At 39.8% G+C, this 14332-nt stretch overlaps 1 protein-coding gene across 5 annotated transcripts in view; it reads right to left on the bottom strand.

Moving 5' to 3' along the window:
* The window catches only part of daam2 (dishevelled associated activator of morphogenesis 2), a 111402-nt gene that overhangs the window by 93647 nt on the left and 3423 nt on the right, over positions 1-14332 (bottom strand). Inside the window, exon 1 of one of the 5 annotated variants that reach the window (XM_014992730.2) lies at positions 6110-6396. The exons of the other annotated variants lie outside the window; for them this stretch is intronic. The gene's annotated coding sequence lies outside the window, so the exon portion shown is untranslated. Of the gene's footprint in view, positions 1-6109; positions 6397-14332 lie in introns of those variants that run through there. 5 annotated transcript variants of the gene reach the window in all.

Below are 14332 nucleotides of genomic sequence, written 5' to 3' on the forward strand. Positions count from 1 at the left end.
GAGTCAACCCAAGCCTTAAAATACCTTCAATTTATATGCGAGGCATTTATAGCAGCAGTGGAAACATGCACATTTAATCAAGTAGTCAAGGCAGCAAACTACTGTTTGCAAAAACACCACAGTAGCTCAGAAAAGCCTCGCAACCTCTGCAACTGATGGGGATTTGGGGCGTTTCTTTCATATTTCAGGGGAAAGCTTTTAATTAACAGCAGCAGTATTGTGCTACTTCTCATGTTTAAATCTGGAGCTTCTGGGTTGGTGGAAAATAAAATCAGATGAAATCAATTAAAGAAGCAAGGGAGCAGCAGGATATGTCTTGCGCTGTTTCTCAGTGTCCCTCGAGACAAAGTCAAAGCGTCATATAAAAGGAACAACAACTTGAGCCAAGTGACATATCTCAATACAGCTGAATTCAAGAGATAACGTTGTAACTTTAACAGTTGTTGTGATGTCTCAAGTTTCAGAGATCTTCAAAGAACCAAGACTTATTTGAAGTGGTTCAGAACAGAGATCAAGAATCTCTCCGTTCTTCCGTTCTCTTAAAGTCTTTCCTCTTTCCTTAAGCAACATCGCTGCTTCTTCACTCTTTGTTTGTATCAGACCATAGCAGCTTATGCATTGTGCAGTGTATGCATTAAAGATAGATAAAAGATTAGTGAGCCGAAGGAGACCATCAAATAACTTGGAGAAGCAATGATCAAGTTCACTTGAAAACTTTGTAAGAACATCCGCCTGCTTAATAGAAACCACATTTCAATAAGAGTAATACTGACTTGACTCTTCGGTTCACTAATGTTTTCTCTGAGTGCATCAGCTAGTTGTCATTGTGAAAATGAGTTCAACTGAATGACAGGTCAATTTGCTAATAGTCACTCTGAGCTCTTTCATCTCTTTCTGTCAGTTTCCTGTTTGCAAAGCGGTGAATTCATCAATGATCTGGTTTTGTATGTTATCAGTGAAACACCTGAGATTTTTTCCGGAAAGATTGTTTTGTGTAAACATGAGCACAATGGGACTTATTTCCTCCCAAATTATGTTTCAGATGTTTGTTTAAAGATGTAAGCACTAAACCCCTTGTATTTTTTCAACAATAAGTTCTATTAATTTTTCCAGCCGTTTCGCAGTACACTCCGTGTTTCTAATGATTCAGAACGTTGCAGATGCCTCTTGTTTTTAATTAGTTCCAACCACAAATAGACTTATGACTTTACATCATTCTAATTCCATAACAACGGTTGTAAATAATTGTAATACAAGTAACAGCAATCTTTGACTCCACTAAAGTATCTGCAAATCATCACAAGACCCCCCACTCAGTGCTTCGTGATGCAAAGTAAGGCCCCGACACCAATTTTGGTTCTAACAAACAGAAAGGATGAGAGACACTAGTAGATGTGCATTGAGATTATATCGCAGCGCTTCACACCTGAGTAAACTTTAGGTTGATCTGACGCCAAGGATCTCTGGCACACCAGGAGCACTCCTGTTGTGTTCAGTTGGAGGTTCTGTACAGCAGAGAACAGCCCAACTACTGTATGGACGAAATGGACCAGATCACCCTGCTGATTGTCCCATTATGCTCTGAATTATCCTGAAATTTCAGTCCATCAAGAGAAACCAAGTGCTTACATATTAAAATTAAACATCTGGAGCAGTTTGACAGTCAACTTGAAGGATTCAGGTTTACGGTTTTACCGTCTAAAGACAGCCAAATTAAAACGAAAAACACTTCAGCACTGATGAAATCATGCTGATGCTCTTAATTTAGCAAGCACATCATCTCATAATGTAATGCACTGAAAGACAGAGATAGAGATCAGAAATTTGTGGTCAAAAATGTAAGTTGATTTCTACAGGTCGGCATATCACTGGGCTTTCGATGGCTTGATTTTTAGACACGTCACTGAATGAATGCGTTTTTTATTTGGTAACCACGTTCACAACAATTTTTTTTTTGTCATCGTCTCAGCCTGATCCTGCTTGTGTATGTTGCATTCAACTGATCTTTAAAAATAAATTAAAATGAAATCGTTTCATTTTTGTCCAGCGAGTTATCCTCACCATCCAACTTTTGGGCAGAGTAAGAAATCCAAATTTGGCCTTTTCTTCAACAAAGCTTCTTTAAAAAGAAAATTCTGCACCTTCTTTTCATATGAAAGTACAATCACAAGGAAAGGTGGTGGGATGCGGACAATACTTTGTCTGGTTTTTCCTTAAACCATCACGGCTAATTACTCCCAGACGTCCTTTTGGGCTGAGCCAGAAACTCTGCAGAGATACAGTGGACTGGTGTGCCGCCACACGAAGAGAAGCAGAGATTGGCTCAAAGCCACATTGTGGTCACTCAGTGGAGATGTGATGGCGCTTGCTACAAACGTGACAATACTGCATTGAGTCCAAACTAGAAAATGTTCACTTTAGGCATAGAATCAGAAGGTAACCTGAAGATGATTCAGTCAAGCATCGGTAGCTTACAGTCGCTTATTTTGCATCAACAATCTTCTCCCTCATTAGCAATGCTTAAAAGTGACTCCTTTGCCTCTAATCAAACGTTTGATCCCTTCATTTAATGGGCAAATGCATTTATCAAAGCTTGTCATTACTTCAGGCTTTACATTAGGTGTAGCTTTAAGTTATATGGGTGACATAGTTACACATCTAAATTTGTAGTGAAATTGATTAAAATTGTATTTTAAAGTGCAGATATGCTTTGATAAGGAAAGCAGGCCTTGCAAACAGAAAGAAATACGAACTGAGCAGCATGGTAGACCTCTGTTCTGGCTCAACAGCCTTAGATCCGCAACATAAGACATTCACCTTGGAGACTCAAAGGTCAAGATAACCTGTCAATCAAAACACCAGGCACTATAAGATCTGACTGCAATTCCCCCTGAGCTGCAGGTCACGAAACAGAGGTCCTGTCTTCTCGCTCCTCTGTGTGGCGTGGTGGTTTAGACTTTAAGAATCAGAACCCTTGTGTGCCAGTTCCCAGTCACACCGTGCTGATCAAGGCTCCCACTCATCCTTCCTGCCACAGAAACACACTCACACACACGCACGTGTTTTACCCTCTGCTCAGTCAGCAGTGCTGCAGCCAAAAGCAGAACACCTCAGTCCAGTGGCTCAGTTACTCTTGGATGTCAGACATATTTTCTTTCCCCCGGCCCCCGTCCTCTGAAAACACACAGGTAGCTGAAAAAGGATTCTGCTCTTTAGTCAAAACACTGGACCTAAAAAAAAAAAAAAACTCTGCAGGATCAAGCTTTCCCAGCCTGACTGGGGAACAATCAGAGAGATATTTCTGTTTTGCATGTGAAATCTAACTTGAAGCTGAACCAGTGGAAAAGCTTAAAGCGCATTAAAAGCTCAGTGGATTGCAGCTCTGCTCGGAAAGTGACGGCCTGCTACAGAGCAGGGCTTTTCAATAAATCCATCCATCACTGATAGCCATTAACACAGTCCGGTGGGGTTGAAGTGAGCAGCCTGTTGATGCCTGCGCCATGCGGATCAAAAATTGTAGAAAACAACGAGCAGAGTTGAATGGATAAATCCTGCAATCACTTATTTCTGTGTGAGGAAGGCATGATTAAAATATCATTTCTATGTCACAATCTATTCCAATCCTCAAACCCATAATGCTCTTTTTAAAAGTGTTTTTGTTTTCTTATTGCTGGGACCGCTCCCAAACAGTTGAGAGTTTACCAGATTCTCTCAAAGCACCCAAAGTGTTCACATCAATATATGTTTTCATAATATAAAGTATTAAAACCCACAAAATTATATGTATTTATTGGGGCTACATGTGATAGACCAACATAAAGTCTGACATAATGGAAAGGTAAGGAGTGCTGACTGCATTTTTTATAAAAATTTTATATGCATGTCATGAGTTAATAATTTGTAGTTTTGCACCTCAGCCCATTTTTCTTGGCAAAATATCTCAAGCTCAACAGGTTGGATGGAGAGCATCTGAAACAAGTACAAGTCTTGCTTTAGGCTCCAAATTTATTTCTGCACTTTGGCCATTGCAACACATGTATATGGGTTGGAATTTGGGTTGCATTGTTGTCCAACTAGAAGGTTTAATCTCTACCCCACTCAAATTTTTTGCACCATCTAGACATTTTCTTCCAGTATTATTCTGCATTTAACTTCATCCTCCTACCAGTTCCCATTAGTTTCATTGTCTCTGCTGAAGAATATAATCTCCACTGTGTCCCCATGGAGTTGGTGATATACAGTATTAATTTCCTTTGTTCTTTGGACCCCAAAAGGTTTTATTTTCATTTTAATCTGACCAGAGTACTTTTGGCTTGAAGGAAACGTTAGCAAAACTTCTTGTTTTTTGTTGTTGTTTTTTATTATTATTATTTTAAAACAACCCCCTTTGTCTTGTCACTCAACCACAAAAGACACATCTGTGAATTGTGCCACTAATTATTATTGTGCTCATCTGATCTATGAATGTTTACAGCTTCTCCAGAGATGATTACGGAAAACAATGAATCTTTTTCTTCATTACACTTCATAATTACACATTCCTTTGTGCTGGTCCATTCCATAAAATCACTAATAAAAAAAAAATAAAAAAGTCATGTTCGTGGTTGCAACATGGAAAAAATGTGAAAAAGTGAGTGTAAACTTGAGCAAAGCACAAAGCACTGCAGCCCCAGTACATTGAAGAAAAATGTTGCATGTGCCAATAACTCCTCAATAAAAGCTTTGTGGGTGATCATTTTGTGCTTAGGATGCTGCTATGCTTATAAAGCCTCAGCAACTGGCCAAGAAGACCCATCGCTGCATTACTACCAGATGTTCAGTCAGATTAAACAGCTCTCAGTGCACTCCCCAATCCTATAAACCCACAAGCTGCATGGGACATAAGAGTGGAAGATGCCCTCAAGACCCAAACCGTTTGGCTTAACTCTCCTTTATTGTATTTAAATAATAGTTAGTTTCAAAAACGCACCTATCTGCCTTGATTAATAGGCACCCCTTCCCTCATTTCTGATATTTAGACAGCCAAACTCCTGGTTTGTGTTAGAGGAAGAAATATTTTGACATGACAATGTTTGGATGGGAAACAGAACCTGAAAAACTCCTGCAGCCAAGTTTGATTCAGGAGAGAGACAAACTGCTGCTTTATCACAAGCTCGGAGGATTTGTCACATCTAATATAGTTCTGAGATTCTCATGCAAACAAATCTAAATACATGCCTTCGAAAGGGATGGTTGTATTTAATTAATTCATTCTAATTAACTTTCCTTTAAAGTAAAGTGCAGTTATTTAGATGAACAACAAAAACAACAAAAACATTCTCAGTCAGTTGCTGGGAATTCTTACATTTCCAGGAAAATTAACGCAATTGAAGAATGAGATAGCTCTTCTAACTGATTTGAAAGGGGCTTAGAGGTCTGAACCAACACTGCACGTCATGTATTAAAAAGAGGGTCCAGCTGAAGCAGAATGAGGATGACACAGCAGCTGAGGGGGCACAGCGCCCTCTATGGACACTCACTAGAACTAACATGTGGCCGATTAGCCCAGTGAACGCACGACACCGGGATAAAATCGAGGTCAAATGCGTGTGAATACACACTGCTGCCCGTCTTTATGTCATATCTGCTTACCAGTTGATGATATAAAAAGGTACCGAGATGAAATAAAGAAGACATAAAACTGTCATGCGCAGAAGTGCTTATAAATTAATCAATAATCCTATAATGGCGGCCTATAAGGTTATTTCATAACTGATGGGATATGGTGTATTGTAACAATTATTTATCACCAGTCTCTAATATTATACCAAAAACGCATTACACAAAGATTGAAATCCAGTATTAGACCTTAACAGGCATGGTCTGCTGCAGAGCAAAGATTCATTTCCTATGCTGCGAGACCCATTTCAATGTTACAAATTAAAAACTGGAAAATTGTCAAAAGGAGCAATACCGCAACAGTTTCACACCAAAATCCTCGCCTAAACATGTTCCAACCGATTGCAGCCTGCGCGTCAGTCCGCCCCTGCCGAACCGAGTTTGCGGGGAAGAGCCAGCACGGCACGCCGCTGCCTTCACCATCCCATACCCGGAGAGATCATGGACTCACCTTCCAGATTCTGTGCGAGGAAACTGTCACCGCTCGGTAATAATAATCCTGCGAGGCTGTCAGAGGGCGGACAGGGGCAGAAGATGTGGGTTCGGAGCGAGGACCGGATCCCCCCGTGTTGAGTGTACGAGGCTGTTCATTCAGCTGAGGGTGTAGTGAGGAGAGACGGCTCTGACAAGTCGGTCAAAACAGCAGCACCACGCCTCCCTCCTTAAAGCCGCCGCGCTCTGGATGGCTGTCAACATGTCAGAATCCGAGATCACAGATCGCACTTTTAAACTTTACTCAAAAAAACCCCCCAAAAAAACCTCAGAGATAAATTACAGATTGCAGACCTTATTTATTGTATTTTATTATTTGCAATGTAAAGGGATAATCAATTTTGGGAGGGAAAAATTCAGTTTTTAATTTTACATTTTCATAAAATGTAATATTGAGAATGACCTTACCCTCTATGGACATTACATGATCAGGCCCACATTTCTCTTATCTATTTTATCTTTGGCGACAACCTCCAAATCTGTGAGACTGGCAGGCATCCTTTCCATTACCCTAATGAGTACTAGACTCAAGTCAGGGCTACGGCTGTGCCATTCCAAATGGTTAGCATGATTTCCAGTGACAGGAAGCAAATTGCAGGATTACTTTAAACCTTAATCTGCTTGGAGTATGACTAATTTTGAGGTTAACATATGAGTGTCCTTTTCCTTACTGTAAAGCAGATGATAAGAGTGACTGGAACGATTCACTAACCTATGGGTGCCGGATCATGTCTTTTGTGGTTCTGGGCTGTGCTGCAGAGCAGATCGCCTCTACGTGTTAGTGTAGTGAGGCAGTCTCCCTCACAGTCTTCTTTTCAATCCATTTTCAGGACTCATCTATTTTTCCCTGGCGCTCAACACATCATGAGTTGTTTGTTCTTTTGTGATTTTGGATTAAATTGAATTGGCCTAATGGACACAGGAACTGAAACAGATGTGCATATTGGCACGAAGGGCTGCAATTCTAAAACTAAAAATGGATATTGCCGTCCAGAGGAGCGCAGGATTGTTCTCCTTTTCTTAGAAAGGAGAAAAAATGCTAAAATTGTAGTAATCTGTTTAGGTTTTCTGAAACTAAATTAAAAGTATTAAACAAAAAGATGACGTAATCCTAATTTCTATTGTAATCAACTGCAAACAAGGCATTTTTTTCACAGCTATCTCTACTTGGAGTTGAACATCATTCATATGTGGCTTACTTATGTTGCTGCCTGTGATCACTTTGTGAAACTTTACATCAGGAACATGTTAAGTGTGCAAACTGAAATTCCAGGGAAAAACATTCAGCATGTTTTCTGTTTGTAATTCAAATAAGTCCAGAGTTTCCGTGATGCAGAGTAAATGGTCTGCTGTCCCAGCTGGCAAGCATCTAATCCTCTGAAATGAAGAAAAAACTTTGACCTGGCCATGTTTTGATCTCTTCACAGCTTGTAATCCGTCATTAATTGCTAATATTCCGGTCATAACTGCTCTAACATGGAGATCAGCGGTAAAATTCATAAGTGATTGAAAATGAAAGTAAACCCTGGCACTATGTCTCTGCAGATTGAGAGAGATAATTCCTCCTGAAGGTCATGAAACAGGCTTGAATGTGGATTAGTTGGCCTGAACTGAACTCAAGGAAATCCATAGCTTTTGTCCCGGTGGCATTTTAGATCATTCAGACTGTCTGAATGAATGAACTGGAGGCTGAGCCCTGACTTATATCTGTCAAAGGAAACGCGTTAAGGTCATGTTTAGAGTCTGCCAGTTCAGCAAGGTCTGTTTTCTGTCAACACAGAAGACTATAATTCAACAACAGCCTCGCTGTCGACAGCACTAGATGAACAGGACACCCTCAGCACCGTTGGGAAACATTTTCTAAACTCTATCAATTGTTTTCTGTACAAAACGACACAATGACCTTTTGGGATTTTTCTCTCCAGTTACAGAAATCCTAAGTGGTGTATCTGGCTCAAAAATCATATCTTTTTTTTTTTTACTGAAGAGAGTTTTAATTAAAGTTTTTCTTGATTTATTACGGAACGTAATTAGGCCCAAGCAGAGAAAGATGGTTGGTGTATACATGTAGCATTTGATATTCTTCAAAAGTGAATGAGCTTTTTGGAGGCCTAAACATGTACAAAACTCACTGAACTTTGCACACCCGACAGTCCTGCACGAAATTTACATATTTGCCTTTGCCCTTCATAAAGCAACTAGATTCATACTGAGATTAACTTGCACAGAAGAGGACATTGTTTACTAATTAAGGGACTTTTGAAGATAACTGGTTGGACTGGATTTTAGTTAGGGGTTGAGAGTTAAAGAGGTAGGGTGCACATTCTTATTGCATTCATACCCATGTCTACATTTGTCCCTATTTCTATAAAATTTAAGTAAAACTAAAATAAATGAACTTGCAAACGTCACAGACTATCCTAATAACGCGGGCATCAAGTGTCAAAATGAAACGAGACACCCGGCAGCTACCTGCAGTGTTTGTCATTTTTCAAATCCCTTTATGCCCTTAGACAACAGCAAAGCACACAGCTCTTTGTTTTATTCAACTCAGCCACACAAAGCAGTGTGGTACTCGGTGTTGCTGAGGTCAGTGCATTCCCTCTTCACAAAAAATACAAATAAAAATGTGAACAAAACTGTTACCCTTAAATGTGTCCCTAATGAGTGTCCGGGTTGATTTCCAGAATCAATGTCATGTGCGAGTCCTAATTTTGAGGCGGTGGGTATCTGTCTCTCAGGGGTAGAAAGACACAGTGGAGCTGTCCAGCAGCTCAGCGGTTTGGCCTGTCAAAGCTGTGATGACATTATCCAGTGGAAGCAAATGATTCAACTCCGGAGGGAAAAGAAGCGAGCAACAGGCCTCAATTAATCTCCTCATCTTGGCAAAACTGGAGCAGAGGGAGTCAAATCTATAATCCAGATTGGATTGTATGTCATACAGGAGGTAAGATTCATGTCAGATAATAGCAGTAACCTGAAGCTTTTAGTGAGACCCCCAAAGTTAAGGAATTCATGCACGCATGATTTGCTTCATATGATACCAGGAGTCAGATCAGTCCTAAGTATTGTTTGCGCATACATATATGACATGAAATATTGGACAATTAACTAACCATGTCATAGAAATTCTTCAGTGACGCCACCACAGATTAAGTAGTTTTCCAGTAAAACCCTGTGTGTAAGGATCCAGGGCTCAGAAGTACTTGTTCCAGGTTTTAAACTGACCTCAGAAAGAACAGTGGAGAACAGGATCCAAGATCAGTCTTTGTTAAAGCACGCTCCACATACTTTTAAGTATACGTTTAAGAAGACCTGAAAACCACCGCGTCTCAGTTCTGGAGGTAAAAGAGCCCAGCAGACGAATCAAGCTCAACCCAAATCATTGTAATAAGGTGAAACTGCCCCGCGTGTGACGCAGAAGGCCAAAGCCAACAGATTTAGTTACTGGGGGACCCTCTGAGCGCCTGTCAGACGGGAGCCGGACTGTTTGGAGACTCTTTTGATACGACAGAGCCGCAGTCATCAGAAGGCAAAAAAAAAAAAAAAAAAAAGTCTAGTCAACACCTCCAGATCTCAGGGGTGTCTGGCAGAGCAGCATGCTGTTAAGTGAATTCACATATGGCATGTTCATACAATTAAAGCCCCTCTGACTGAAGTTACCCCCATCTTGAATAAAATATGAAAGAATTGTTTGAAACACTGGTGCCACTTGGTGATTTGTGCTGCATTTTTAACTCTAGCTTTTAATTGAGATCTACACTCATAAAATAATTATTACACTCTATGGATGACAAATCAATGCCTGTGTTTTTCTAACATATTTGAACATGTAGATATTTAAATCCATTTAAGTAAATCTGAAGAAAATACCTTTGCAGTATTTTTAAGTCTGCTTTTAAGAAATTCACTTTTTTTTTCTGTTGAATAAATTAGGATGCACCCTACAGTTATTCTTATTTCAAATAAATTAAATGCACACAATTAGAAAATTACTCAAATGTTTCTTCAGTTGTTGGGTGGTACTGTGTGTAATTGACTTTTGACATAGTAAAAAGTACATTTTCTAATGTATTTCCTATATTTAATGTTGTGTCCTAATTTATTTAAATTGAATTAATGTATTTAAATTGAATTAAATTGAGCTTATTTAAATTAAATTACTTTTTATAGCTCACAAACATCAAACAGCAGAGGAACAAGACATAAGTCTAAAACTAAAGAATGATTAGACATCAAATACATAGTAAAACTAAGGTAACACACAATAACCAGACAAAAGAAATAATTAACCATAATTATCTAATGAACACAGAATAACAATAAAACCAGAATAAATTAATCAAACTCCAAAACAACCGAGGACTTCATAAAGTTTGGGAGATGTGCTTGGACAGTTGAGCCTTTGTGGTATTTCCTGTGTAATAGGAATGGCCACTGCATCACTTACCTGGTAGTTCTGGTTCACTTAAACATAGTTGTGTAGTTAGAAGACACTGAGAGGATATCGCTGGTAATGTAACTCCCTGCAAGGGTCAATAGTGTTAAACAACAAGCTAAAAAGTGCAGTCACTCCTCTTGTTTCTCACCACCTGACATGACTCGGTTGAACTCTGTAACACAACACGAATCTTTGCTCTTTCACGTGAGAGCACGGCCTGTTTGTTTCTGTCCGCTGACACTTCATACCCTATGAATTTTACTAACACTCATTGACAGCTTGACCTCTGAGGTGACGAAATGCTGCTCAGTTCACATTCCACTTTGAAATAACTCAAAGTCATCTGTACTTGCTCCATTCCTTCCTTGTACTTCCCGTTCTCATGTCTCCTCCTTTTATTGTATACAAAACCTGAGAATCAATAAGATACCACACTGTTCTATTTTTGCCTGCTGGGATGCTGTCCCTTTCATTTCCTGCCCGTCATCAAAGTCTTCCTACATCTGTCGCGCTTTCTCCCTCTCTGACTTGTCTGCAGAGTCTGCAGTCGGTCTATTATCTCCTCCACTTTATAGTACAGCAGATGTGTGGGACTGTAAGAAGCAGAATCTCTGGAAAGTCATTATGTGAGCAGTAAATCTGGCAGAAATGTCAATTCTTGGCAACAGCTTGTGAAAGAATAGGCCCTCTGGGTGAGTGAAAGGAAAAACAAAGTAATGTCCTCACTCACTCTCATCTGGTCCCTGTTGTCTGATTGATAATGACAGCTCGCTGCTAATCAATACACCCACCCACTGTTCCAGTGGGCACATCCTCAATAAACTGTCCTCATGTGTATCCGTGTCACAGATGGTAAACCTTTATTGAACAATCTGAATATTCAGCCTTCTATGATTATATGTAACTGATAGCTACGGCATTAACACTAATATCTGAAGTGCACCGTGTTTAGTATCACACTGAGACTTTCCTTCTGCATCCAGACTGTCTTTAGAGCAGTTCAGGATTCCAGTAGCAGCCCAGGATACGAGCCTGGATTGGCTCCCGCATCACGGGGTTGGACGGGGGTAAAAAGTGACATAACACGGCTTATTGTGCGAGGAATGGAATGCAACAACAGCAGAGGTCTTCAATAGGACTTCAAAGCCAGACAATTTCAGTTCAGTTCGGTATTCATTGTAGCTCTTTTGACGACAGGAATTTCAGCCTCAGAAACGTACGGCTGGAAGAGCCGGTATATATTTATTACATAACATCGCGAGCATGCAGATGCTTCACCTGAACTCAATTTGCACCAGGAAATGGATTTGGAACGAACGCTTCTGGCTGGGTTAAATAACATGAGTGGATTTACTGTTTCCAATGGTTTCCCATATTTTACTGCGCTCTTATGACAACAATCCTCTTTCCAGCCTCAAATGTTACTTTAGTCCCCTGTTCCTGTTGACATCATCTCCTAATCCAGCATAGCTACAATAATTTTATTTTTTTACTGTTGCTGTACACCAGACAAGTATGATATTATGACTGCTGACAGTGAAGAGTGTCGTACTGGTGAAAAAGCAACAAGAGTCATAGCCATGCAAGGCTCATTGTTGTGGCTAGCTCAGTTAAAATTGCTAGTGCAAAACGGGAACAAACACATTACTAGGCAGATCATTATAATGCTATGCCTGGTTGGTCTATAAATTTGGAACTCCAAACTATGATTAGTTCTACAGAAGACTTTTGGATGGTGGCTAAAAAACGCCTCCAAGAAAGAAGAAAACAGGTCCAGTGTCGTCCAGTCTTTACACACAATTAGCAGATCCCAGTGATTATTTGAAATGCAATTGGAACATTTCCCAGAAGAAAGTTCCAACCTTCTGATGGAAATGTATCACAACAAACCTGCGTGAAAGAACTAGGATTCTGACTACAGCAGACGTTAGATATCAGATCCCTGTTAAAAACACTCCAGTCTAATGCACAGTAGATACTTGGTACAAGCTTTCTACCTTCCTGGGAAATGGATAGATTTTTTTTTTAAACATATTTTTGTGTTTTCTAAGGAAGAGGATTAGGGCCACTGGAAAAAAGAAAAAAAAAATCTGATTTTAATCTCAGAATTCTGAGATTAAAGTCAGATTTCTGACTTTTTTTCTCAGAATTCTGACTTTAATCTCAGGATTCTGAGATTAAAGTCAGGACTGTTTTATTTTATTATTTTTTTTCCAGTGGCCCCAATCCTCTTCCGTAGTTTTCAACTGTGACGTTTCAATAAAATGTTTGAACTGAAAACAACTCAGAAAACCTGTGTGCAAAATACTGTATGAGTTTTACTGGCTACAATGTAGGAGCTTGAATGAACAAGCAAATAAAGTTTTATACGTTAGGAAAATAATCAGTGGTAATCTAAGCAGTGCCTAAAATCTGCGTGTTTCTCATTGTTCCAAAAAAGGGGACGGGGTCAGCAACCTTAAATTGCGTTTCATTAGCTCCATAAAGGAGCCAATGAAGGCTGGTGTCCTCAGGTACTTCTTCTGGTTATCCTTCAGGCCACCTCTCTTTGTGTCTCATCAACTCTTTGGGATGCCCGCCTGAACTTTTTAGTTATTCTGTTTGAAACTCCTTGGATCAAGCTCCTGGCCAGTGGAGCACAGAGTTTTAAGCTCTGTGCACCGTTATATCTGACAACCTGCCTGAGGTGTTGCTTTTGTTCCTTTAACTCCTGATGGGAGTCTAGGTGTTACTCTTGTGGGGAGCTATTTGTCAGTTTCTCCTATTATGCACCCTGTTTTGTTCTGGATTTGTTCTGGATTTTGCTTCACTCCATAAACTATCAAAACAAGTTTCGGGTGTTCCTGAGGTTGCCTCCCAGAGGAACATGTCTGGAGAAACCTCCACAGGGAGGCGGGCAGGGGGGCATTCTTAACAGATCCCCAAACCATCTCAACTGACTCCTCCTTTTGATGAGACTCTACTTGGAGGTCACCCCGACTGACGGAACTTCTTATTCTACTTATTATGTATTAAATACTTATTATGTATTGTTTTATTATATAATAAAATAATCTTTTTTCACCATCTTTTGCATACCTCATTGAGTCCTTTGTCACTCACAGCAAAAAGCCTGTCTGTGTCACACACACATGCTGTAGTTAGAGTGGTTAGCAAGTGACCAGAGAGATCATACTTTTTAGGAAGGAGAGATTAAAATCCACCCTCTATTTCTCACTGCCATGCACTTGGCGGCCAGCAGACCGCCCAGCCCTGTGCCTTTCCACTCTCCAAGTTTCTGACCACATGCAGCTAGGGTGGAGAGATGGTGTGGGTTGAAGGAATGGACAGAAAAAAGGAGACACTGGACAAGCATGAGGTATTTGAAAACTACGCAAGCAGCACATTTGAAGTGCTCATTTCCATATTGTTCAATGATTTTCTTGTCTCTCCTTATGAGAATGATACTGGGAAATATATTTTCCTGAAGTTAATTAAAGAAATGGCAGGAATTCAGTAAAATCAGCTGACTTTTTAAATTATTCTAAACATATTTTCAGATATCTAAAGAAAACTGGGAGAAAAAAAACCAAGTTGCACTGAGTCAAAACTGGTGTCGTAGGGTGTATTATGTAACGATGGCCTAAAAATTTTATTCTTGCAAAACATTACAAAGCGCTAGAGCTTCTATAAAAGGAAAAGGTATGTGTTGTACTTTCCAGGCGAGTGGATTATCTGTACTTGTCAGAAATTGCTTAAGTA

This window comes from Poecilia mexicana, unplaced genomic scaffold (genome assembly GCF_051168715.1).
Source record: "Poecilia mexicana isolate PSO_F unplaced genomic scaffold, ASM5116871v1 scaffold_22, whole genome shotgun sequence".
Taxonomy (NCBI): Eukaryota; Metazoa; Chordata; class Actinopteri; order Cyprinodontiformes; family Poeciliidae; genus Poecilia; species Poecilia mexicana.